At 40.1% G+C, this 3,863-nt stretch overlaps 1 protein-coding gene across 1 annotated transcript in view; it reads right to left on the bottom strand.

Annotated features, from left to right (window-relative positions):
* The window catches only part of SMARCAL1 (SWI/SNF related, matrix associated, actin dependent regulator of chromatin, subfamily a-like 1), a 35,493-nt gene that overhangs the window by 15,291 nt on the left and 16,339 nt on the right, over positions 1 to 3,863 (bottom strand). The gene's annotated exons all lie outside the window — the stretch shown is intronic.

Genomic DNA, 3,863 nt, shown 5'->3' with positions numbered 1-3,863 from the left:
AGTAGCAGCTGTTTTGAGGAGTCTGTTTCTGCACTTGACCAAGATAGATAGGGCTCTGTGTTTCGCAAGATGATCCTACAGTAGCTATTCCAAAAATATCAATACCTTTCCCTATTCTTAGGTGACACATCCAGACAGACAATGTGTGTCAAACAGCAAAAATCAGCTCTGACTGAAGCAAATTACACTACCTTCCTATTTCAAGAAGCAAAGGAAATTGGAAGGTAAGAGCAGATCTGAAGATGCAGCCCTGAGGGCCCACAGCTTCTTCAGTTTCAAGATGAAGTTCCTTCTCTCAGTGGGTGACAAGGAAAGGCTTATTTATCTAATCCCTACAGACTTGTAACACCTAAAGACAACTGCTGTTTATTTCCCACTTTTCAGGGAAATTTTGTGTTCCCTCCTCACCTTCTATGTTCAGCCTTGACCTGTTTCTTTGCATTATTTTTAAGTCGCTCTAGTGAAACAAGCACAAAAGGTATTACATTCCAGCCACACAGCATATTTGGACTTCCATAACAAAACCAAAGACCTCTAACCCTGCAAACATCAGGATGTGCATCATGCTGCTAACCAGAACAGCAGCTCAGTGGGAAGAATCACATTAGTAATATTACCCAAATGTTAGAGAACAAAGCCCATAGAAAGCATAAAGGGAATAAGAACATTTAATGCCACTGGAATTTTTCATTAGATATTACCTTTTATTTCTCAGTTTCTAACCCAGTTCTTTGCTATTTACTGTCATGGTTCCAAAAAACTCATTCATTTTCCATTAGGACCTTCCCCAGTTTCCACTGCCTTGCAGTATTCCATGCAATTACAGCAGAATAAAGATCATGCAGCACTTTGGCTGGTCAAAGGAGACAGAATCCTTTTCACTCTTGTCCTCAAGGGATCCCACTACAGATCAATGAAAAACTTCCATTTTGTTGTTTCTTTTCCATCTACACCTGTGGGGCTTTACTGTTTTAAGGATCTTTGTAGCATGTGTACTCCTTCTCCTATGTTCATGTCTCTGGGCCAGTCTAAACTTGGAAGGCAAAACTAAAATACTTACAGAAGACGTAACACCACTGACATTTTCTGCCTCTGAGGGAGGCAGATACAGGGCAGAGGTGAAGGGAACAGCCAATATTGTCAGTACATCCAGAGGAACTTAGTCCCAAACATGAGACTATAGAAACCAGCAAGATGACAAGCAGGTCCTCTTACCAACTGCCACATCTTTGAACTAAGGGCAAGGACAAGCCAGGACTAACCAGGCCTTTTGGTGACTCAACCAAAGCCCAACAGTAAGCAGCTATTCTCACTTTGATGGAAACAAGACAAAAGGACCACTTTGAACACAGCAACTTGCAACCCTCTTGAGTACCCCAAGATGAGATCTGTCCTCAAGCTGGGGACAGATCTCATGCAGCTGCTGGCACAGACCAGCCAGTGTGAAAGCTGGCTGACCTTGAAAGCAGGGGTTTTGCCACATGACCAACATCAAAGGACTGTTCTCTACTACAGCTTTCGATCCATCCTCCTCGATAATTTTGCAGGGATGCACACAGACTGTACAAACTCTGCCACCTGGTTCCAAGTAGGCAGACAAAGCATTCTCCCTATGTACAAGTCTGCACACCCTATTTCACCTTGTCTTACTGTTTGTGCAATTATAAGTTCCTCTCAAAGTTCTGACGAGTAACAATAAATTGGGCACAACATATCAATATTCTTACTCTAAGCTAATGACAACCTGGGGCAAGCTATGAGGCACCAACCACAGCCACTGCATACATGTAGCCATTATAAAAGTTCTTCTGGTCACAACTCCCACTGTCTCAAGCAGAACTTTTCTATATCTCTGTCAGGGAGCAACTAAGTCTGTCACAAAAGATACTGAGTACTGCACACACAGAGTTTGTGGCTTTTGTTAATATTAAAAATATGTCTAAAAGTTCCTAACTGACAAACTTAGGCCACGTGTTTAACATATGGCCTTGCCTGACAATTCCATACCATACTTGCTCTGCGATATACACAAGAGAGCAGGAAAAGATGAATTATTACTGAGTGGCTAAAAATACCACTTCATTTTGAAAACTGGTCAATGTCAGGTATTAAAAGTCAAATGAGGGTTTAAATGCTTTAACCATGGGTTAAATATTTCAGAGGTGGAGATTCAGTTTGGCTGTCTAACAAGACAGATTTAAAATTAATATCCAAGATAAGTCACCTTTATTATGAATGTACTGATTTAATCTGATTATTGTGCACTTCTGTACAAACACTTCCAAAAACATATATATTTTATTTATTATTCACATGGAGAAGTCACAAGAGCAGATTCTATCAAGATGAAAAGCATTCATTAAGTATGGATGGAAGTGACAGAAACATTTCTGACTCAAAAGCATTTTAACTTAGATCTGTCCGGCATCATTATGGACTCATAAATCTTTGTAGCATGTCAGGACCAAGGATCACCTTTCTTTGGTGGTTTTTCTGTCCCTAAAAGTAATTTCAAGGCTAAGCTTTCATGATTTAGCATGTTGGGAGCCTCGTAGAAAATATAGGCAACTACAGAAATTTCAGATAGTTTAAATAGTAACAACATTTAGAAGTGGCAATGCTTAGAAAGCAGACAAGGCACAAGTCAGCTCCAGGGGCTCTGGTTACAGCACAGAAGGCATGAACAAGGATATTATCCTCAGCAGCCTGTTTATCCATGCCTTTTGCTCAATAATCTCAAAGTATCACGTCAAATATTGAAAACACTCCCATTTCACCCCATAGACTATTTGCTATAAAGATGACACAGTATAGTTGTTAAATCCAGTATTCAAGTGATGAGCAGTCCTGATATTTTGGCAGTTCTTTCAAATACAAAAGCATTGGTGTGATGTCACTGTTCCAGGAGTGACCACAGCATCACTCACCAGGAGTTGAAGACAAAGCTGACTAGTTTTAGAGCAAAATGCCTATGTTGGAAAGGAGAAGGGCAGAAAAGTTGCTACTACAGCAAATATTCACTTCAGAAGTTATTGTCAGCAAGCAGGGGAATAAAATTTAACATCTAACACAAAATATCTGGTACTACATGCTGATTGCAGGTGAGATAATGCATGATATGAACACGAAACACTTTTAATGCTTTCAGAAGACTGGAATTCAGTTTCAGAAGCATCAGTTCTCAATTCTTTGTGATGTGACAGCATAAAACTGTAAATTCTCAGTAAGTGCATACAGGCAATTAACCTCTGCCTAACAGCTACCATCTTTCACTCTCATATCTTGCAGCCTGCAAATAATTTTGACAAGCTGATCCATACAATGCCTCAAGCAGAAAAGGATGAGACTGCTTTTTGGGCATTTTGCAAATGGTGAATTTGTTATTTTCCACCATTTTCAGACATATATCCTAATTATTGTATTTCAAACTGCTCATAAAATTGGACCTCCTACTTAACACTAAAAGCCTAAAGCCAAGTGAAAACCAAGAGAAGACAAGAGTCAGGCCTTTAAAGAGAACAGTGAAGTTATTCAAGGACAAACGCCTTCGACTTTCCATTAAGAATCTTGCATATAAGTTGGTTGCTATAAAGCCCTCACAGATCGAACCTTCTCTTTATACATACTTGCTGATAACTGCTGAAGAGGAACTGCATTTACCTTGTTCTAATGTACAGACTCTGCACTGTCTAGAAACTACTTGTAACTTTAACCTGCTAGAGGCTACCAGGGGGAGCTTGATTCTTTGCTCCCTGGACAACAGGCAAACATCAGAATTTGCATTTCTCCTGTTATCACCTAATTGACTATTGCCTCCCTTCTGTGGGCACTTGCCTTGCTAGCCTCACATTCCACCCTTTCCT

The sequence above is a fragment of the Acanthisitta chloris genome, unplaced genomic scaffold, assembly GCF_000695815.1.
Source record: "Acanthisitta chloris isolate BGI_N310 unplaced genomic scaffold, ASM69581v1 scaffold14543, whole genome shotgun sequence".
In the NCBI taxonomy this organism is placed as follows: domain Eukaryota; kingdom Metazoa; phylum Chordata; class Aves; order Passeriformes; family Acanthisittidae; genus Acanthisitta; species Acanthisitta chloris.
Note: the sequence above shows the minus strand (reverse complement) of the source record. Positions and strands in the feature narration are given on the sequence as shown.